The following is a 23799-nucleotide window of genomic DNA, read 5'->3' as shown; positions in this document are numbered from 1 at the left end:
TAAAAACTAACAGGAAAACTATTACCTTGAGTGTATGCTTAAAAACTAAAAACTAACAGTATAAGAGATGCAAAGACTAGATGTATGTCTGGAATAGAATATTTTCTTAAACATATACAAATGACATTTTCAGACAAAAGGCTTCAATCAAATATCCAAGTGTCAATTCTCTGAATCACTTAGCTCTTGGGACTGATTAAATTGATTACTTTCCCCCCCAATTACCTGGGCTTCAAATTTATTGCTCATTTGCCTCCTTTACTTCTAAAATAAAGTTCAGATCCACATTTACAATTTGATCAAAGTCATCATGATGAATATTTTCAAGGCACTGTCAGTTGTGGTGGTGCTGATTTTTAACGACAGTCCCCTACGAATCAATAGATAATTTAATTTGAAAATGTGAAGCTGTAAACTTTAATGTTCTGTTTGGTATTTTCTTATTAATTGGAAAGATGGCTGAGTCAACTTTTAGGGAGAGAGCTAGGAAGATCTATCCATTACAGTCCAATCCTGATGGGTGGCATTGACCAGAGTTAGCGCCACTCCCTGGGGCCACACACTGTTGGTGTTGGCTCCAGGTGCACTCTCTGACCCTACTCTGTGTGAAATACATGACTGCTCATCTCTGCGTCTTGCACCAAGGCTGTGCCTTGCCCTAATCTTCCTTCCCGCAATTATTTTTATAACCTAAATATAAACCTCGCAGAGAAAGGGAAAGATTGGATCTCTCTACTCTAGTACATGATTTTATTTGTCTCACCCAATTCAGTCTACTTCTTCAAGCCAGTCTACCAACACAAAACTAGATTGAATGCTAAACTGTCGAGAAGACTAACAATTCCTTCTAAAAGCATTTACTGCCTACCTTTCCACATACCATCCAGTCCACGGTGATTGCTAATATCCTTGGTATTTTATCTTATTTTGTCTTCATAACACATGCCTTTTCTAAACATTAAAATATCACCTCTTATAATAGCAAGAGTTAAAAGATAGTTAAGATGTTGAAGAATTCCATTGGCTTTAAAAACAAAAGACTGAAACCATCTTGATTCCCCTTTCACCTTCATAGATAACAGAAACATAGGTGCCAATGCTCTCCTCAACCCTTTAAAACAATTGCCTTTTTAAACCATTTACAATTTGTTTTCTGCTTAAAGACATGAGGAATTCATTACAAACTATTTAGAGAATAAATATCCAAGGAGTCAAACAAAGCGACACTTATCTTTGCGTACGTACAGATTTTTTCTTAAGAAAATATATTTCTACTGTCCTTTTATCTTTTAATGAAAATAAGATCACACTGAGTTTGGACTGCCTGAGCTATATGCTGGCCTTTTGCTGTGCCATTGACGATTCTTCCACCATATCACTATTAATGCCCTTGAAGGCTACATATTTAGAGTCTCCAGAATGGCTGATAAAAAGTATCCTCTCAAGTAATATTTGATAGATGATGAATAAATGAATGAGAATTTAACTGTAGCCTTATACCACACTTGATTTCATCACTTCCCTGTTACAGGCCATTTGGGTAATTTTCCACTGTCTTGCTATTATAAACAATCTAGTAATGAACATCCTCATAGCCACATCTTGGCACACATTCCTTATTATTTCTTTAGCATAAATTCCTCAGCATAAATTTAGTCAATGAAAGGTAATGCACTGTTATTCTATTAAAGGCTATTATTAAAGTTGAAATTTAAGAAAAGGCAAAGACGAAGTGAAAACAAGTAATGGACCTAAATAAATCCCTACATGTTAAAAGAACAAAAGGCTCTGCCACAGAAATACTGGAACTGGAACTCATGTGCTAACAATGAAAACAGCAGCAACTGTCAGATGGACAAAAACTGAAAATACACACACACACACACACACACACACACACTCACACACACACTCACACACTCTCACACACACACACTCACACACACACACTCACCCACACACACACACTCACACACACACACTCACACACACACTCACACACACACTCACACACACACACACTCACACACACACACTCACACACACACACTCACACACACTCACACACACTCACACACACACTCACACACACACTCACACACACACACACTCACACACACACACACACACACAGAGAGAGAGAGAGAGAGAGAGATGACTGACATATCAAGAAATGAAGTTGGTTGAGTAAAGAATTAATCGGAGCTGGGTGCAGTGGCTCATGCCTATAATCCCAGCACTTTGGGAGGCCAAGGCAGGCAAATCACCTAAGGTCAGGAGTTCGAGACTAGCCTGGCCAACATGGTGAAACCCCGTCTCTACTAAAAATACAAAAATTAGCCAGGTGTGGTGCCATGCGCCTGTAATCCCAGCTACTCAGGAGGCTAAGCCAGAGAATCACTTGAACCCAGGAGGTGGAGGTTGCAGTGAGCTGAGATTGTGCCACCCTACTCCAGCCTGGGAGACAGAGTGAGACTCCATCTCAAAAAAAGAAAAAAAAAAAAAAAAAGAATTGATAGGTAATATGAAACTCCACTGATTCTACTCCATTTCAACTTTCTTTTCAGTAGAATATAACCATGTTCCCTGTTTCATAACAGAAACCTTAAATGCAAGAAAGAGGTAGCCTATTCTTGTGATGATATGACCAGCTCATCATTGTCTGAAGAGATTTAAGTTCAACATCCATTTTTCTAGCTCAGAAAGCAAAATTTTTTCTGCTTTCTAAACTCTTTCCCTCCTCTCCCTGAACACATGTCACCTTCAGTCCATTAATTTTATTAGGATGAGGTTTCTTATCTAATTAGGGTAAACACATTACCGAGAGTTAAAATTTCTTTTTAAGAAATTTCTAAGAGAGGATGGTCCCTCTTAACCCTATGCTGCAAGTTTTAAAAGATCTGTAGTCAGGCTCCTTGACAATCAATATAAGCATTTAATGTAAAATGCTTTTTTTTTCCATTAAAAATTACTAAATTGGTGGTGTGTCTGGCTACTAACAGTCTGTGCTTTAAAAGTCTTAGGCATAAAATATTTGCATTATAGAATCAAACAAAGGTAGTTGCCTGGTACAGTTTGGGATGTTTTAGAGAGCATGGTTATATTCTGTTTTGAATGATATTTAAATTGCTCTAATGTATTCTAGGCTGGACGTTCACATCAATTAATCAGTGCCAAGGCTCTGTCTAACATTTTGCTACAAACTGGGTTCAGTTGTAATTTGTCAACTCTAGCACCCGTTGCTATGACAAACAGCTTTGGTCTGGTTAATCTCTTGCACATAATAGCATTCTGCTACTTTGATACATCTATTATGTCGTGGTTTACATATGCTTGGGGGAACGTTTTTATTGGGACATTTTATACTAAATTATCTCTAGTTTACACTAACAAAGTAAGCAGAGGACTGATTCTGATAGTAGCTTCCCAATATCTCAACAATGCCAAGTTATCGTGGATCTCAAATCTCACGGCAAGACATTAAGAGGACAGTACCTGAAATCTGACCACACAGTTTCAAAATCATGAATCCACATTTACTGACTTGGACCATTTACTTAACTTTCTATGTCCTGATCCTTCTTATTGGTATAAAGAAGATAGTAGTTTGGACCAACTTCTTAAAGGTGTGACAGTTCAGTGTAATACAGGACAGTGTTTACCTCATTAAAAACAACAACAACAAATTAAAAAACAAGAAAACCTGGATTTTGTTGTAATTTTTAAAATCTTTTTTTACTGATGCATAATAATTGTATATATTTATGGGTTACATGTGATATTTTGATACATGCACACAACGTGTTATGATCAGGGTAATTGGGGATATCTATCACCTCAACCACTTGTCATTTCTATGTGCTGGAAACATTTCAAATCTTTTCTTCTAGCTATTTTGAAATGTACAATAAATTGTTGTTAACCATCGTCACCATACTATGCTGTGGAACACTAGAACTCACTCCTATCTGACTGTATGTTGGTACTTATTACCAACCTCCCCTCATCCTAACTTCTCCACCCTTCTCAGCCTCTAGTAACCACCATTCTACTGTCTATCCTCCAGAGATCAACATTTTTAGCTCCCATATATGAGTGAGAACATGTGATATTTGTCTTTCTGTGCTCAGCTTATTTCAGTTAACATAATGGCTTCCCTCCAGTTCCATCCATGTTGCTGTGACGAACAGCATTTCATCCTTTTTCAGAGCTGAATAGTATTCCCTTGTACATATATACCACATTAAAATCTAATCATCTCTTAAAGGACACTTAGGTTGATTTCATATCTTTGCTACTGTAAATGGTGCTGCGTAAACATGGGTGTGCAGGTCCTCTGAGATACTGATTTTCTTTCCTTTGTGTAAATACCCATAGTGGGATTTTGCTGGATTTTATGGTAGTTCTACTTTTAGTTTTTTGAGAAATCTCTGTATTGTTTTCCCTATTAGCTGTGCCAATTTTCATTCCAACCAACAGTGCATAAAAGTTCTCTCTTCTCTACATCCCTGCCAGCATTTGTTATTTTTTGTCTTTTTGATAATAGTCATTCTAACTGGGATGAGATAATACCTCACTGAAGTTTTGATCTGCATTTCTCTGATAATTAGTGATGTTAAGTATTTTTTTATACCTGTTGGCCGTTTGCATGTTTGTTTGTTTTTAGTAATGTTAAGCTTTTTTTTTTTTTTTTTTTGTATCTGTTCACTGTTTTTTTTGAGACAGAGTTTCACTCTTGTTGCCCAGGCTGGACTGCAATGGCACAATCTCAGCTCACTGCAACCTCTGCCTCCTGGATTTAAAGGATTCTCCTGCCTCAGCTTCCCAAGTAGCTGGGATTACAGGCATGTACCACCACACCTGGCTAAATTTTTTTTTTTTTTTGTATTTTTAGTAGAGACAGAGTTTCACCATGTTGGCCAGGCTGGTCTTGAACTCCTGACCTCACGTGATCCACCTACCTCGGCCTCCCAAAGTGTTGGGATTACAAGTGTGAGCCACTGTGCCCGGCCTGTATGTCCTCTTTTGAGAAATGTTTATTCAGATCATTTGCCCATTTTTAAATAGGATTATTATTATTATTGCTATAGAGTTGACTGTGTTCTTTGTCTTATATTCTGGATATGAGTTGACAGAATAGCTTGCAAATATTTGCTCCCATTCTACAGATCCTCCCTTCCCTCCATTCGTTGTTTCCTTTGTTGTGCCAAAGCTTTTTAGTCTAATAGTCCTATTTGTATATTTTGTTTAGTCCTATAGTCCTATTTGTATATTTTTGTTTCTATGGCCTATGCCTTTGAAGTCTTAGATAAAATCTTTGCCCAGGCCAATGTCTTAACGCATTTTACCTATGTTTACTTCTAGTAGCTTTACAGTATCGGGTTTCAATCTTTAATGCATTTTGAGTTGATTTTTGTAGACGGTGAGAGATAGGGTCTTGTTTCATTCCTCTGCATATGGATATCCATTTTTCCCAGCACTGCTTATTGAAGAGGGTATCCTTTCCCCAATTCATATAATTTTTAAATAAACCCAGTTATATGTAAATGGTAGTACAGTATGTATTTTTTAAATGGCTGAAATTAAAGGTTGAAGACTTTTAAAGGTTTCTACTATGAATGACCAAATAAAAATTGTGAAAAGGGTTTTGCTGCCAATGGAGGTGGCCAGTTCCCGGGTGGTCACTCCCTGGGAGGCACCTCATTGTGTATTGTCATCCAAACAGGGCTGATGTGATTGCAGAAGTGGGCACTTATTGACCTCAGCTAGCAATTTGAAACTGGCTGTAAATTGTCCCTTTCGGTCTTAACACACAGGATGTTTCTACGTGGGAAAAGTGCATCGGCTGCAGTTTTCAGCAATACATTCTCAAAAAGTCAATTTCACCTTTTGGCAGCTCTGAAAGAATCCATATTACTTTAAGTATAATCGCTCCAAATAGGGGCAACAGTTAAAAGAAGGGGAGAAAAAAAAAAGAAGCCCAAGTACAAAGGGTGACAAGTAGTTGTTTTTGAATAACAGGGAAGTCATACCACAATAAAATAATTCTGTAGTATTACCTTTATAGCAAAGTGATTAAAAGTTGTTTTTACTAAAGTTCTAATTCCTTACAGTTAAAAGAGCCACAGTACTCCACGATAAAACAATGAAACAACACAATGCCCCGCTGACTAAGAGATAAATGAAACATCAAAAATGTAGTAAATATTTCAGGTGTTCTGACAGGTTATGTTGGCATTAAAACATTCCATTTCCTGCCTATCTCTCTTATTCTCTCTTTCTCCCACCTCCAAAACAACATGCCCATATATAAAACTGTGCTCCTGAAAAATTCAACAAGACACAACCAATGCCAAAAATTAGTGGAGGCCAATTTGTAGAGAGAAATTTTATGTGCGAATTAGTGCTGAGGAGGGAGCAGTGGGAATCCAAAGAGTGCTTTGATGTTCCTCATGAAAAAGACGAGCTGAAATTGTGGAGGAAGCACCAGGAAAGAGCTTCACTCACTAAATCTTCAACCGCAGGTTTTGAAATATAATTCCCAAGATGACTTTGCTTTTACAAATAAATTTAATTCCAATTTAGGTGAAAATTTTCAGAGAGATAATTGTATCCAACACCATTTATGCAATTTGGATTGAGGATCTTGAGTTAGAGGAGAGTCAGCAATGCATTTCTGGAAATTGATCTGAAGAAACCAGGTGAACATTCTCATCTGAACCTCGGAGCATAGATCCTTTCATAGCTTGTAGCTGCCTGAGTGTTGAGTTTTGCAATCAATTTCTACTCAAAAGAAAAATGCTGTCATAATACGAAGTAAAATGATACGTCTTTGTACTGTTCCAAATACTTAGGTAAAATCATGGGGGTCTTTATTTTTTTTATTCTGAAGGGTGGTATGTATACTGTATAAAACTACTCAGTAAGAGTTAAAGATAACCCAGTAAAAAGCATCCAAGTCAACACTCAGCTCCAAAAGGAGCGAGTCTCTTCTCCTTCAGTAATTAAGCATTCAAACCAGTAAACAGCTTGGTTGGAATGATTTTATGACAAATGACCGAGAGCATATCAACCATAAAACTCAGCTCGGCAAAAATCCCTCAAGCCCAGGAAACTCAATCAATGTAGAGCAGGCAACAGCCTCAGCTGTGGCAGCATTCTCTCACTCCGAGTCACATAAATCCAAGGAGGCCAGAGTTGTTCTGCTAACTCTGACACAAGACACAAGCGAGGAGGAGGGCACCAGCCTTTGCGTGGGGAGACAGAAAAGGAAGGAAGGCAAGAAGTACGTTTCTTTTTCTCCCGTTTGCTCTGTTGCTGGTTCTACTTACAGGCGTTGATGAAGAGAAGAAATTGCACAGTTTCTATGAAGACAGATGTAACAAATATTCAAAGAGAAGAAGAAAACAGGCAGGGAGACATGGTATAGGAGATGAAAAGGGGACACTGGGTTATGGCAAGATGATCTTGCTGCAACTATGGTCCTGAAAGCATCCCTGAATAAAAGAATAGATATTAATGCAGGCACACGATTTTTATCTCAGTCTATGAGTTAACTATATGACTATTCACTTTTGTACCATATTTTTCCAATATTGCAGTATGCAAATTTCAAAACAGCAAAGGTGAAAGAATTTTACAGCAAACATCCGTATATCTACCACCTATATTCTACTACTGGCATTTTACTATACTTGCTTTATCCCAGCTATTTCCATCTGTCCATCTGTCTCTCCAACCATCAACCCATCTTATTTTTGGTGCATTTCAAAGTAAATTTCAGATATCATTAAAATGCCCCCTACAATTTTCAGCATACATGATGTTTACTCAAGTTGTTCAATATTCATAGTTTTTATGGCATTACCTCCTAATAATACTGTATGACCACTATGAAACACTTAAAATCAATTTTGAAATTTGCACATTTGTATATTTTCCCTTCTCCACAGCAACCAAGTAAAATTATTACATATTCACACTGTACAAACATATTGCCAATAGGAAGATAAAAATTCTCTGGGACAACAGAGAAACTGAAATATGTGAGCAGAGAGGCTGACAGAGAACATAGAACCCTGCAAAAAAAAAAAAAAAAAAAAAAAAAAAGACAAAGAAAAACAAAAACTTGGAGTAGGAATAAAGTTTGAGAATTTCATAACAGGCAGGAAAGGGTGGAAGTCAAGAAGCAGTAAGGGAAAGGGGGATAGGAAAGCCTGAAATCAAGATAGGTGCACATGTTGCACGAAACTGATGCACAGAAAGGTGTGAGTGTTAGAGTTATTACCAGTATTCCAGAGCAGAGGAATGGAAGAACATTATGGCAAGATGTCATAATAAGAAGCTTAAAGAAGTTTACAAAGTTCAGTGAAGAGTATCACTCTACTCTCTAGGAATGCACTAACTCGCTTTCAAAGATGAACAAACATGGAAAGAACACAGCTTCCAGCACATAGCAAGATCCAGCGACGGAGAATGTCATATTCAATCTCTAAATTCTACAAATACTTGAAACATGGAGCCATCACATCCTTGTGGCCAATTTCTTGCTTCATTCTCTCTACTGTTGTCATATGGACACAGCATATTAATTAGACTGAGATCACTGTATTTCATCCGATAATGTCAAACTTATTGGAGGTTTGGAGTACATCCAAATTGCATTTCAATCTATCACTTCAATGTTATAAATGACAAATCAATATTGTTAATACTTTTCCATCTTAATGTTGTCTGATGGAACAAAGCCAGCACCTCCTACAAGACATATGTAGATTACTAAGGCTATACTTTGAACATAATGGAATGCAAAACACTCGTTTTTATGGTACATGCAGGCAGTGGGTCACTGGAGTAGATGGACGCCCAGCAGGAGTTAGAGAAATTAACACCTTTCTGAAGTTGAAAGCAGTGGTAACTTGTTACTGAGTCACCTGTTCCAACTGGGATCCTATTAAAGTGCTTGATTTGAGGGCAAAGACATAAAATCTCAATTAAAAATATTGTTTGTTAAAGCCTGGACTCATGCTGGTCCCCGTGGAAAATTCATATAAACCAGCAGCGCATCTCCATCTAAAATTCAATTATGTAAGTCCAAGATTGTAGCTGGTTAGAGACAGCTTTGTTATGAAAATAATAGCAAGTGGGTTACGATAATCACCCATTCTTCATGAGACCACAGGGGCAGTAAACAACTCAGGTTCAATGCCTGGAATTGCCGTCCCTAGTTTTATCCGCTTATATATTGTAAGTAGCAAGCTGATGATAACCAACGGACTCAAGAAATGAACCAATAGTATTGGCTTCCTTTGACATTTCATGCAGTCTAAGACAAGTAAAGTTCAAAACTCCCAAATCAGACGTGCGGAGGAAGTACTGTGTGTTCTACCTGTGTAGTTTTTTATCCAACTAGTGACTCTAAAATCATTTCACCTACAAGTGAGGCAAAGAGTTGCTGTACATGGACTTAGACATAGGGAGTCAGGATGTTCAGTCATCAGGGTGCAAATGCCCCAAGAATACAGACCACCCAGGTTTAGGGAACTTCCTAGCTAGTTCCTCTTTGTCTACTAGCATGTCTTCTAAGTGCATTTTCAGTCCATTCATTTTTCTGGTAGAGGCCACTGTTATTTCTCTCCTGCACCGCTGCCAACTTCCTCCTTAGCCACCTACTCCCCATCCATTCTAGAGTCAATAAAAGGAATCTCCTAATAGTATACATAAGAGCTCAATACTCTCGTCCTTAAAACTCTTCATTGTTTCTCACTGTATTTTGAATAAAATGTAAAGTAACTGAAAAGGCCACACAGGACTTGACGTTTACCTTGCTATTCAAACCTATATCCTACCCCTCCACTGACTTCTCTGCTTAGCTTGGCCACCCTGGTCTCCTTTTAGTTCTTTCCCACATCAGGGCCTTTAAACATGTTGTTTCTGTTTCTAATGATCCTTCCCACTTTTGGCCAGTTGGGACCTTCATATCACTTAGACCTCTGCTTAAATGGGTTCTTCTCCAAGAGCCCTTCCCTGGCCCACTGATCTGAAGCAAAAACTACTGTATCTTCTACCATCACTCACTATTTCAGCTTCCTGGTTTCTTCATCACACACATCTCCTTTGGCATGTATTGTTATTATTATTTATGTTTTTCTCACTGCCACCACTGGAGTAATAATTAGTCCATGAAGGCAAGGGTGTGTCTCATACATTGCCCCATCCCCTTAACATTAGCAACAAATGACAAATGAATGAAGAATGAATGAACACCCCCAACCCAGCATAACTGCAGGTGTTTTTAACGTGGGTCGAAATGTTTCTTTTGAAATATCTCTAATGGTGATGAACAAGGAAAGTCTTTAGATAGCATACTCCAGTCACCAGTTTATTTTAACATTCTTCCATCTCTGATAAACTGCTGGTAACAGTGTATCAAGAAACATATGTCAAGAAATACTACATTTGAATTTAAAAAGGGTGTTTTGGTAGACTGAAAACATAATTTACTCCTGAGCCACCCTGGTTTCAGCTTCTGCTGCTATTTTAAGCCCAGTTGCAATTAAGTGCCTAAATACCATAATAAGGCATCCATCACAAAGCTCCTCTCTCTGACCCATTATTAAAACTAAGAAGTGCTGTGAGGCTATGAGAATGATTCAATACAAATGACTTAACAGCTATTGATGAATTTACCTTTAACAAATGCCCTCCGGTAGAGCCCACGATTCAATAGGTTTTGCTATTTCTTTTTCCTTCTCCTACATCCCATTTTGCTTTCTCCGGCACACCACTCAATGCAAATACAACAGCTGCAGTTCTGACAGTAACAGAAAGATCATAACCCTGTACACCTCGACTGAAATCTTAATGTTAGCCCCTGGTTGATAGCTACATCAATTTCAAAGATGTCCTTCCACCCCAAGACTGCTAGAGAGAAAAATTCATAAAACTCTGAGAGTACCATCTTTTCATTTGTGTGCCAACTAACTCTGAACACCCTGACACAGTCAGCTTGGCCCTTATTATATTCTGAGGATGTAGAGATGGAGAAGTCTTTCAGAAATGTGCTTCCTGCTGACTATTATTCCAAGGGAGACAGAAAGCAAGAGGAAATAAAAACATTTTACATCGCATTCTTCAGTGATTTTAATCATAAGGCTGCTCTGTTGACACTGAAAAACTTTCCAACTCGCTGTTATTCTTAAGCAAGAATCCGTGCACTGCAATCCTTTGGGCTTATTATTCACTGAGGTCACTAAGATTTGTTACCCCTGATGTACTGATTAGGAGAGAGACTCCGGGAGATGAAGAATGTATATGAGGTCAATAAACGGTGCAATGAATGAAAAGAGAAGGAGCTCCGAAATCAGCATGGCTGCCTGCTGGGTATGTACTCAAAGGCAGGTTAGTTCAAATCCCCTGAACCTCAGTATCCTTATCTGGAAACTGGGGAAAATATAAATTCTACCTCCCAGGACGGTTATGAGTCTAAAGTGCCTCAGTGACCATAACAGCAAGAACCAGGATCCATCACATGCCTCCTTAGGGGAACGATGGTGGCACTTATGTGCTGAGCGCTTACTTTGAACCAGGCGCCGTGCGGAATGCATCCGTCCTGTGTGCATCTGTTCTCTCATTTAATTGGGTTGATGCCATTACTGAATTTCTGCACCAATGAGGAATCCAGGCTCAGATGGGACAGACAACTTGTCTAAACACGATCCTGCCTAGAAGGCATAGCAGAGCAGGATCCAAACCCAGAACTGTCGGAGACTACAACTTTTTCTCTCGAATGCCACCTGGCCTTCCTAGTAGTTGCTCAGTGAATGTTAGTTTCCAATACTTTTCACTCAACTGTGGACAGAAATATCAGTCATTTTATGTATATCCAGATTGGCTCCTCCTGTCATTTAATTCCATGATTTTTAATTCTTCTTTCAAAAACATTTTTATTTTATAAATTATTAGAGAGCTTTCTAGCAAAAAACAGAAAACCTGCTAGACAAATTCTAAAAGAACCATAACACCAATTTTATGGGGTCTATGTTCTTCCTTAGACAAAGACCTTATCAGTCTTGCTCATTGCTGAAATTCTAGCATCTAGAAGGTATTCAATAAAATCTTACAGAATGAAAGGTAAAAATAATTAATCATAACCTCTGAGAATTCATCATACATCTAAGCCAAGTTTGAATTCTATATACTCCACATAACTTCTGTTCACACATACATAACAAGTTCAAATTCTATATACTCCAAATAATTCGGTGTTTTGTTTGTTTGAGACAGGGTGTTGCCTTGTTGCTAAGGCTGGAGTGCAGTGGTGTAATTATAACTCACAACAGCCTCGAACTTCTGGGCTCACGTGATCCTCCCACTTCGGCCTCCCAAGTAGCTGGGACTACAAATGCATGCCATCATGGCTAGCTAATATTTTATCTTTATTTTTTGGAGAGACAGGGTCTTGTTATATTGCCCAGGTTGGTCTTGAACTCCTGAGCTTATGCAATCCTTGTGCCTCAGCCTCCCAAAGTGTTGGGATTATAGGCGTGAGCCACAGTGCCCAGCCCAAATAATTTGTGCTCATACATACATACATATGTATATAGTTACGTGTGTGTGTGTGTGTGTGTGTGTGTGTGTGTGTGTGTGTAGAAAGAGAAACAGAAAAGAAGGCTGGGTCTGTATAACTCTGGTATTTATGCACAGCGTGGTACTGAACCTATAATGGTACCCAATTAAATATGCATTTATTGCCTAATTGAGATGCTAGTAAATCATGCCATAAATAACATTGGGAAAAAAATGATCCTACCAGATAATAATTACATATACAATTTCAGTTAACACAAAAAAGTATCAGTAAAATGGTTCCATAAATAATGGTGTCCCTATTGATGAAAAATCCTTCATATCACACAACCTAAGCCTTCTATAACATGTGCATTTCAAAAGAGAAAGGATGTAGAAAACACAGCCCAATCCTCATGACGCTGAAGTTGATAGCGCATTGTGCTTTCTACCAGTTTTACAATGGTGAAGCCATAAGGTGTGGATTGCCTATGAAAGTTTTATGTCAGAAAAATGACTCTGGATGGCGGGTAGGGACTGAGGATAAGTCACAATTCAGCTATCTATAAGCACGTAGACTCACAGCTCCCAGGAATCTCTTTGTATGAGTTGCTGTCCATGAAGTGGATGGTGCCCAGAAGACGTATTTCTGCTTGTACAAAAAAGGCAGCAATCAGAAGGACACAGTAGGGATGGTGTGGGACAGCAACTTTGTCTTTTTTTATACGAGAGACAATATCTGAGATGTTTAAAGAGAGGAGCCAGAGCAGATACTAAAAATACCACTTTTAATAGAGATTATGTCAATACTGCCCAACAGGCTTCTTACATATCCCAGGTGACAAGAAGTAAACGAGTAAGATATATATATATATATTTTTTTTTTTTCTTTTTGAGACGGAGTCTCGCTCAGTCACCCAGTCTGGAATGCAATGGTGCGATCTCGGCTCACTATGACCTCCACCTCCTGGGTTGAAGCAATTCTCCTGCCTCAGCCTCTCAAGTAGCTGGGATTATAGGTACACACCACCACGCCTGGCTAATTTTTATATTTTCAGTAGAGACGGGGTTTCACCATGTTGTTCAGGCTGGTCTCGAACTCCTGACCTTATGATCTGCCCACCTTGGCCTCCCAAAGTGCTGGGATTATAGGTGTGAGCCACTGCTCCTGGCCAACCAGTAAGATAATTTAAGGATCTCCCATTTGGTATGGTATAGGGACCTGCTAGGGTACTGTGAGGCATTCTGCAGAGGTCTGCTAGGACTTTCGTAGGCTAACACCTCAGTAAGCTGTGGTGAGGGGATATCTGCACAGTAGTAAAGCTCCACAAGAGACATGAGATTTTAGTTTGAGCCCAAGTGAGACACCTGCTAGAGTCTCCCAAAATACTGAGAAGACTGCTAGGAGATGGAGTTTCTATGAACTGGACATCAACATTTGGCTTGTTATGCTTAATAAAATCTCACATTCCTATAACAGACTTGGGATCACTAGCAACCTTTGGATTATAAATATATCTTGATTATTGTATATTTGTATCAATATTTCACTTTTGATTATTGTATACTTGTATCAATATTTCACTTTTCTACCCTATGTAAACTTTCAATCAATTGGTAATAGTTAAGGATTAATAAGACAACAATATCACTTTTTTTTTTTTTTTCTGACACCTGTGTCTCACTCATCACCCAGGCTGGAGTGCAGCGGCACAATCACGGGTCACTACAGCCTCAACTTCCCAGGTTCAGGCGATCCCCCCACTTCAGCCTCCCAAGTAGCTGGGGACTGCAGACATGTGCCACCATGCCCTGCAAATTTTTATATTTTTTGTAGATATGAGGCTTTGCCATGTTGCATACGCTGGTCTTGAACTCCTGGGCTCAAGCGATCCAACTGTCTCATCTTCCCATAGTGCTGAGATTACAGGTTTGAGCCACTATGCCCAGTGCACCACTTTCTTCATTACTGTAGCTTTCCATTAAGTCTGGAAATCACACAGGATTCATCTTCCCAAATTTTTCTTTTCAATGATATTTTGGCCACTCTAGTTCATTTCCATTTCCATATGAATTTTAGAATACATTTGGCAGTTTTTATTTAAAAAAAAAAAAAAAAAGGCCTGCTGGCCTTTCACAAATTGATTTTCAAATGTTAAGGGATCTTTGCAATCCTAAAACAAAATCTGCTTATTCTTGATATAGTATCCTTTTCACGTATCAATAGATTTTATTTGCTTGTTGTTTTAGAATTTTCACATAGGTATTCATGAGGAAGACTAGTCTGCAGTTTCGGGAGGGTTTTCTTGTGAATTTTTTTCCTGGTTTTGGTATTACAGTCATGGTTGCCTCATAGAATGGATTGGGAAACATAGCTTCCTTTTCCATTTTCTGAAAGAAATGTTTTGTAAAGTTTACTAGCAAAGTCATCTGGGCCTGGAATCTTCTTAGTGGGAAGATTTTTAACTCCAGATTTAATTTATTTGATATATATCAGGAAATTCAGATGATCTGTTTCTTCTTGAGTGAGCGTTCTTAGATCTCTTTCAAGGAATTTACCCATTTCGCCCTTAAACCTTAATATCATGAAACAAGGTTGTTCATATTATTATCTTATTATTCATTTTTTTTTTTTTTTTTTGAGACGGAGTCTCGCTCTGTCGCCCAGGCTGGAGTGCAGTGGCGCGATCTCAGCTCACTGCAAGCTCCGCCACCTGGGTTCACGCCATTCTCCTGTCTCAACCTCCCGTAGCTGGGACTACAGGCGCCGCCACCTCGCCCGGCTAGTTTTTTGTATTTTTAGTAGAGACGGGGTTTCACCGTGTTAGCCAGGATGGTCTCGATCTCCTGACCTCGTGATCCGCCCTCCTCGGCCTCCCAAAGTGCTGGGATTACAGGCGTGAGCCACCGCGCCCGGCCCTTATTATTCTTTTAACACCTTTAGAATCTGTAGTGATGTCTCCTCTTTCTATACTAGCATTGGTAATTTGTATCTTCTCCCTAACTTTACTAAGCCTGGCTAAAGGTGTATTTAGTGATTTTATTAATTTTCTCAAAAAATCAGCTTTTGGTTTCAAAGATTTCCTCCAATTTTGGCCTGCTACCCATTTTATTGATTTCAACTCTGATCTTTATTATTTCCTATCTTCTACTTAACTTAATTCACCTTCTTTATCTATTTTTCTAAGGCAGAAGATAAAGTAAGTGATTTAAGACCATTTTTCCCTATCCTAATATGGATATTTAATGCTATGAATTTCTTTTCAAGCATTGTTTAGTAACACTACACAAAATCTGATATGTCATATGTATATTTTTGTTCAGGTCACTGTTTATTTTGATTTCCCTTTAGATTTCCTCTTTGATCCATAGGTTATTTATTAAAGTGTGGCTTATTTTCCAAGTGTTTAGACATTTTCATTTTCATTTTATATTTCTGTCATTTACTTCTAGTTTGATTCCACTGTGGTTGGAGAAATAACTTCAATTATCTTAAATTTCTTGATTAAAAAAATAGTCCAGTCCAGAATAGCTCTTTTATTGGTAATGCTTCCTTATGTAGTTGAAATTAACATGTATCCTGCTATTTTAGGATAGAGGGTTCTATAGTCACTAATTAAGGCAAGTTAGTTAATACTACTATTCAGATATTTAATAATTTTCTAGCTATTTATTCTGTCCATTATTGAGAGACTAGCACTGAAATCTTTGGCTATTTCTCCTTGCAATTCCATCAGTTTTTGTTTCATATGTTTTAAAGCTGAGGTGCATAAATATTTAATGTCTTCTTGATTAAGTCACCTTTTCTATTATGAAATTACCTTCTTTATCCCTGATGTATTTTTCTCTAGAATGTATTTGTGTGATATCAATGTAGTTACTTCAGTATTCTTTAGATTAGTGATAGCATTCTGTATCTTTATCCTTTTTTTTAAGGAAAAAAAATTACACTTTGTTTAAACATGCAAATATACCACGTGTTTTATATATTGAAAAGATAACATTGACAAAATTAAATCACAAATGAAAAACTGGGAAATCATTTACTGCATATACCATAGATGAATGGTTAATATCCTTAATTAATATACAGGAAAATGTGTTACAAATAATCAGAAATAAATGAACTTGAATTTTAAATAGTAAAAACACATGGACAAAAAAATAACAATGAACATTTATTTATTCCTTTTTCTTCTTTCTTTCCTTTTTTTTTTTTTTTTTTTTTTTTTTTAAGACAGGGTCTTGCTTTCTCCTGAGTGCAGTGGAGTGCAGGCTGGAGTACAGTGGTGTGATCACAGCTCAGTGCAGCCTCAGCCTCCCAGGCTCAAGTGATCCCCACACCTCAGCCTCCCAAGTAGCTGGGACTACAGACATGCACCACCGTGCTCAGTTAAATTTTTAAATTTTTTGTAGAGATGGGGCCTTGTCAGGTTGCCCAGGTTGGTCTCAAACTCCCGGGCTCAAGGGATCCTCCTGCTTCAGCCTCCCAAAGTGCTGGGATTACAGGTGTGTACTACCATTTATCCTTATTAACATATTTGTGTCTTTATATTTAAAGTGTGTTTCTTATAACACAGCCTATAATTTGATCTTATTTTTATTAACTGACAATCCCTGCCTTTGAACTGAGTATATTTAGAACATTAATATTTAATGTGTTTGATAGAATTAGGTTTAAACCTATAATCTATTGGTTTTTTTATTTGTCCCAACTTTCCCTTTTCCTCTTTTTTCTGTCTTCTTTTGGAGTAATTGAAAATTTTTATTATTCTATTTCCTTTGCTGGCTTATTAGCTATAACTCTGCATTTCATCTTTTTAGTGGAAGCTTTAGGGTTTACAGCAACACTATAAAAGGGAAATCTTTATAACTTTGTATTTTGAAAATATTACAAATTCACAGACAGTTTTAAAGATAGAGAGGTCCTGTTTCCCTATCCTGCTGGTGACATTGGTAACCCATTTGTTACATCTTATGAAACTACATCATATTGTACTATACGATATTGACATTGATATAGTGTGTTCGTATAATTTTATGCCCTTTTATTACATGTCTAAATTTCTGTAACCACCACCACAATCCAGATACAGAACTAATTCACTGGAGATTTCTCCTTCATGCTGTACATTTATAGTTCTACCCATCTTTTTTTCTCCCACCATACTAGCAACAATCACCATATCTTTATACTTTTCTCATGGTGAAAGCGTTATGTAAATAAATAAAATCGTATAGTCTATACCTTTTGAGATTGTTTTTTCATTCAACAGTATGCCCTTGAGATTCATCCCAGCTGTTATGTATATCGATAGTTCATGAAGTTTTTATTGCTGAATAGTTCCCATTACTGGTATCTCATAGTTTCTTTAACCATTCACCTACTGTAGATATTTTAGTTGTTTCTAGTTTTTGACTCATAAATAAAACTGCTGACAATAATTGTGTTTAGGTTTCTGGGGTTTTCTGTGGACATTAACTTTCATTTCTCTGGGATAAATGTCCAGAAATGTGATTGTTGACTCATTGGTAAATGTCTATTTATTTTCTTTAAGAAACTACAAAAGTATTTGCCAGAAGAGTTGTGTCATTTGACATTCCCATAATCAATGTATGAGAGATGCACTTTTTATGCATCCTTGTAAACATTTGATATTGTTTCTATCTTAAATTTTATCTGTTCTAACATGTGTGTAATGATATCTTATTATAGTCTTAATCTGCATTTCCCTAACAGCCAGTAATGCCGAATTCTTTCCATGTTCTTAATTTCTTCCATATATCCTCTTTGGTAAAATATTTCTTCAAGTCATTTTAAAAAATTTTCTAAATGGATTGGTTTTTACTCTTTGACATTCTAAAATTGACAATAATTGTATATAATTATCACGTCCAACATGATGTTTTGAAAAATGTACACACTGTAGAATGGCTAACTCAAGTTAATTAACATATGCAGAACCACACACACTTATTTTTGTGGTAAAAACATTTCAAATCTACTTTGTTAATGATTTTCAACGATACGATACAGAATTATTAACTACAGTCAGTCACTATGTTGTACAATTGATCTATTGAACTTATTCCTCCTATCTAAATAAAACTTTGTATCCTTTGACAAACATTTCTTTACCCTTCCAGTTTCTGGTAACCACCATTTTACTTCTTTATAAATTTGTAGATATTAGTCCTTTATTAGATATGAAATTTGCAAATATTTTCTTCCACATTATAGCTTTTCTTTCCAGTATCTTAACAGGATTGTTCAGAGACCACATCTTTAATTTTTTTTTTTTTTTAAACTGAGTCTCACTCTGTCGCCCAGGCTAGAGTGCAAGGGCACGATCTCAGCTCACTGCAACCTCCACCTCCCTGGTTCAAGCGATTGTCCTGCCTCAGCCTCCCAAGTAGCTGGGATTACAGGCACGCATTACCACGCCTAGCTAACTTTTGTATTTTCAGTAAAGACTGGTTTTCGCCATGTTGGCCAGGCTGGTCTCGAGCTCCTGACCTCAGGTTATCCACCTGCCTCGGCCTCCCAAAGTGCTGGTATTACAGGCGTGAGCCACCATGTCCAGCCAAATTTTAACGAAGTCCAATTTATCATTTTTTTTATTTTATAGACCCTTGGGGGCATGTCACCAAGCTCTAGGTTTGAAAGATATTTTTCCTATAGGATTGCCTGAAAGTTGTACAGTTTTATGTTTTCAATTTAACCTGTGATCCATTTTGAGCTAATTTTTATGAGATGTGAAGTTTAGGTCAGGATTTATTATTTATTATTATTATTTCACCTATGAATAGCCGATTGTTCCAGCACCATTGGTGTAAAGACTGTCCTTCCTCCATTAAATTGCTTTTGCATTATCGGCAAAAATCAGTTGGTCATAGTTGCCTGGGGCTATTTCTGTGTCTTCTCTTCCCTTCCATTGATTTAGGTATCTACATCTGAGCAAACACCATGTAGTGAGGATGACTGGAGTTACATAATGTCTTGAAACCAGGTACATTGATTTGTCCCACCTGATTTTTCTTTTTCAAAACTGTGTTAACTATTCTAGCTTCTTTGCTTTTCTATTCACATTTTGAGATAATCTTCTCTATATTTATTTTTAAAAGCTCTGCTGATATTTTGAAATTACTGCATTAAATCTGTGTGTCAATTTGAGCAGAAATGGCATCTTTACAAAGTGGAGTCTTTCAATCCATGAAAACACTATGCTTTTCCATCCATTTCCATCTTGGCCTTTTTCATCAGCATTTGATAATTTTCAGCATACAAGTCCTGTCAGATGCACACCTAAGGATTTCCCTTTTTTCTGGGTGATTAAAATGGTATTGTATTTTAAGTTGTTTTTATGTGTTTACTGCAAGAAATTTAGAAATTGCTTTTCGCAATGCGATTTCATATCCTGCGACTTTGGTGAGCTAACTTGTTGGTCCACAAAATGTGTGCAGGTTTTGCATTTTTGGTGTTTTCTATATAACCATGCAATCCACAAATAAGGATAGTTTTATTTCTTTATTTTAACCTGTATGCCTTTTATTTACATTTCTTGTCTTATTGCACTGTTTAGAAATTCCTTACTATGTTGAATAGAGGTGGTGTCTTGTTCTTATATTTAAGGGGAAATCATTCATTTGTACCATTACACACAATATTACATGTAGGTTTCTTGCACATGTCCTTTATCGAATTAATAAAACTGCTATCTATTCTTATTTTTTCTGAGAGTTCTGGCTGTGTATCAATTTTTTCAAACTTTTTCCTGCATCAACTAATGTGAGCATGTGATTTTTCTTCTTTAACCTACCAGTATAGTGAATAACATCAATTGATTTTCAAATACTGAATTAGTATTGCATTACTGGACTATTCCTCATTAGGTTGGGGTGCATAAATCTTTTTGTATATTGCTAGATTCTATTTAAAAATATTTTAAATAGTGTAAATTCTATATTGGGGATATTGCTTTGTAGTTTTCTTGTTTCTTTTGTTACTTTCTTTGTCTGGCTTTGTGATCAGAGTATAATGGTTTCATAAAATAAAGTCGAATGTGTGCCACCACCTTCTATTTTTAAGACAAAGCCTCGGTCTGTTGCCCAGGCAGGAGTGCAGTGGTGCAATCTTGGCTCACTGCAACCTCCGCATCCTGGGTTCAAGCAATTCCCCTGCCTCAGCCTCCCGAGTAGCTGGCATTACAGGTGCCCACCATCATGCCTAGCTAATTTTTGCATTTTTAGTACAGATGAGGTTTCACCATGTTGGCCAGGCTGGTCTTGAACTCCTGACCTCAAGTGATCCGCCCACCTCGGCCTCCCAGAGTGCTGGCAATACAGGCGTAAGTCACCGCACCTGGCCCACCTTCTATTTTCTAAAAAATATTTTGTAGAATTGGTATTAAATGTTTTAAAAATATGGGTAGAATTCTCCAATGAAGCCATTTAGACCTGGAGATTCCCTTGCCGGGGGCAGGGGGTGGAGGGGCGTTAAATTACGAATTCAATTTCCTTAATAGTTATAGGGTTATTCAAATTATCTATTGTATATTGGGTGAACTGTAGTTTGTGCTTTTCAAGGGAATTGGTTTAAGTTGTCAAATGCGTAAGTGCAGAGTTGTTAGGAGTAGTCTCTTATTATCCTTTTAATGTCTGCAGGGTCTATAGTAATATTCTTGGCTTCTTTCCTCATATTGTCAATTATTCCCTTCTTTTTTTTTTTTTTCTATCATCCTTACTAGAAGTTTGCCATTTTCTTCTATATTTTTAAAGAACTAGCATTTCTCTATTGTTTTTCTGTTTTCAATTTCATTGACTTTTGCTCCAATTTTTATTATTTCCACTCTGCTGCTTGCTTTGGGTTTATTTAACTCTTCTTTCCCTGTTTTTATTTGAAGTGGGAGCTTATATTATTGATTTTAGAATTGTCATTTTTAAATTGAAAGCATTTAGGGCTATACATTTCCCTCTAAGGACTGCTTTAGCTGTGTCACACAAATTTTTATACATTGTACGTTTATTTTCATTAAGTTCAATGTCATTTTTAAAATGTATTATGAGACTTCATTTTCAACTCATGGATGACCAAGAAGTTTACTGTTTATCTTCCAAGTGTTTGAGATTTTTTCCTGTTCTCTTTATGTTATTAATTTCTGGTTTGATTCTACTGTTGTCAGAGAGCACACTCCAAGATTTCACTGTCTTTACATTTGCTGACATTTATTTTATGGCCTAGGACATGGTCTCTCAAGGTATATGCTCTATGGGCTCCTTAAAAGAATTTGTATTCTGCTGTTTTGGGGTAAAGTGTTCTGTAATTGTTGATGACATCCTGTTGGTTGATGGTGGTGAGTTCTCCTCTATCCTTCCTTACATCCTATATGGTCATTCTATAACTTGTTGCAAGATGGATGTTTAGGTTTACAATTATAATTGTGGGTTCATATATTTGTTTTTCTTTCCATTATATATGTTTTTGCTTCACAGATTTTACAGCTCTTTTATTTGATGCAAACACATTTAGAATTCCTATAAATACTCTCCTGGGTTCTTACTCTCCTCTCTGGTGCTCTATCCTCAGAATGACAGGTACCTTGGTCCCTGGACCCTCAGTTCCACTTCCTCAATACAGGGAGTACTGCAGGCTTCACCTGAGTTCCCCTCCTCTCCTCATGGAAACGCTTAAGGCAGTAAGCTGGGGCAATGAAAGGACTCACCTCCTTTGCTCCTGTCAAGGATCGCTGTCCATCTTTGTTGGACGTACAGTGTTGTGCAAACCATTGTTTCATGTGTTTTGATCATCATACAGTCATTTAAAATGAGAGGTTAAATTTGGTCGTTATTACACCATCTTGACCAGATGAAGATGTCTGACTTTTTTTTTTTTTTTTTAAGAATTACTAGAAAAAAAGACAAGCCCTTTGTGTTTTTGTTTTCTGCTGTACACACACGTGATTATTCCCAGTGGCAATAGTTAGAATTTATTTATCACTTTTCTCTGGGTCAAGCATTGTGCTAAGGAATGTTTACTTATTATCTTATTTAACAAATGTTTAAATGTAACTTAGGCTTCATGGTTTCCCCCATCTCTAAAATATTATCGTACATTTTGTTTGGGAAAAGACTGCAGTGTCCTAAATAAAAAGAGTTAACTAAATGAAATATAAACAATCTTGATATAAGATACCTTTCCTCTTATTAATAAATGGACTATTATTTAAATCCTGTATATCATTTGTGTACCTAGACGTTCATCCAACCTAAGGCTGTGGGACATTTTGAGGAAAAAACCTAGCCTATATTGAACCTGATCAACACTCTTCACTCTTCCCAACTGTATTTATTTGCTCAGCCCTCACATCCAACGAGCCTCAGGCGAGAAAACACATCCTAGAAGCAGAGTCCAGATTTAAAAACTGAGGTTGAGCAGCAGTGACTTCCAGAAAGTTCGTAGGCACCGCGTAGTAGCTGCTCTGCCTAGCTGAACTGGACAAGGAGTAACATGTCTGTTCTTTTTAACTTTCGAATATTTGAATTCTATTTTAATACTGTGATGCACATTTACCTGCAGGCCCAAGATTTCTTCTAGGTTTTACCTGGTAATTTAAACAACAGATAAATCTGATGCATTTTTATACTTCTAAACAAGAAATCTATCAATAACATATAAGGGCAGGGATCATCGCAAGTGAACTTTTGTAGGAAGAAATACAGAGAGATGCAAAAAATATCATAACACTTTATCTATTCAAATTATATTGCGTTATTTTTCACTTGACCTTTAGCTGAATAGCCCTAATTCTTGCCAATATTCTTTACAGCTTTGCCTCTGTTGTTTCCCCTATTGTAAACCCTATGAAGGCAGGGACTGTCTTAGTATTGATTTTTTAGTGCCCACTGAAGTATCTGACACATGGTAGGTTTTCACTGAATACTGCTTAAATGAGGCTCCTCTTTTCAGACAGTTCCATGTCAGGGATAAGTGGCGAACACAGGGCACACAAGCTGTCGCTTCCCAATGCTACGTTCACAGCAGACACCACTAATCCATTATGGCACTCTTCCCTGCTAAGTCTATACCTGGGCTCCCAATCAATTACTTCAGACTCCAGGTATCCCACTTTCCAGGGTATCCACATCTGGAATTCACATGTATGAATACAGCATTCCACACGTGGTCAGAACCACCACATGCTACAAATCACAACCTCTCCTTCCAAACTGGTT

At 37.4% G+C, this 23799-nt stretch overlaps 1 protein-coding gene and 1 non-coding gene across 2 annotated transcripts in view; both read right to left on the bottom strand.

Moving 5' to 3' along the window:
* Positions 1-23799, bottom strand: part of RBFOX1 (RNA binding fox-1 homolog 1) — a 2485336-nt gene that overhangs the window by 948696 nt on the left and 1512841 nt on the right.
* On the bottom strand, positions 11964-12025 carry LOC135969003 (U7 small nuclear RNA). The gene has a single exon (XR_010584056.1). It is a non-coding gene; the product is annotated as a U7 small nuclear RNA (small nuclear RNA).

Source organism: Macaca fascicularis, chromosome 20, assembly GCF_037993035.2.
Source record: "Macaca fascicularis isolate 582-1 chromosome 20, T2T-MFA8v1.1".
NCBI lineage: Eukaryota > Metazoa > Chordata > Mammalia > Primates > Cercopithecidae > Macaca > Macaca fascicularis.
The sequence above is the reverse complement of the archived record's forward strand: the minus strand, read 5'-3'. Positions and strand labels throughout refer to the sequence as shown.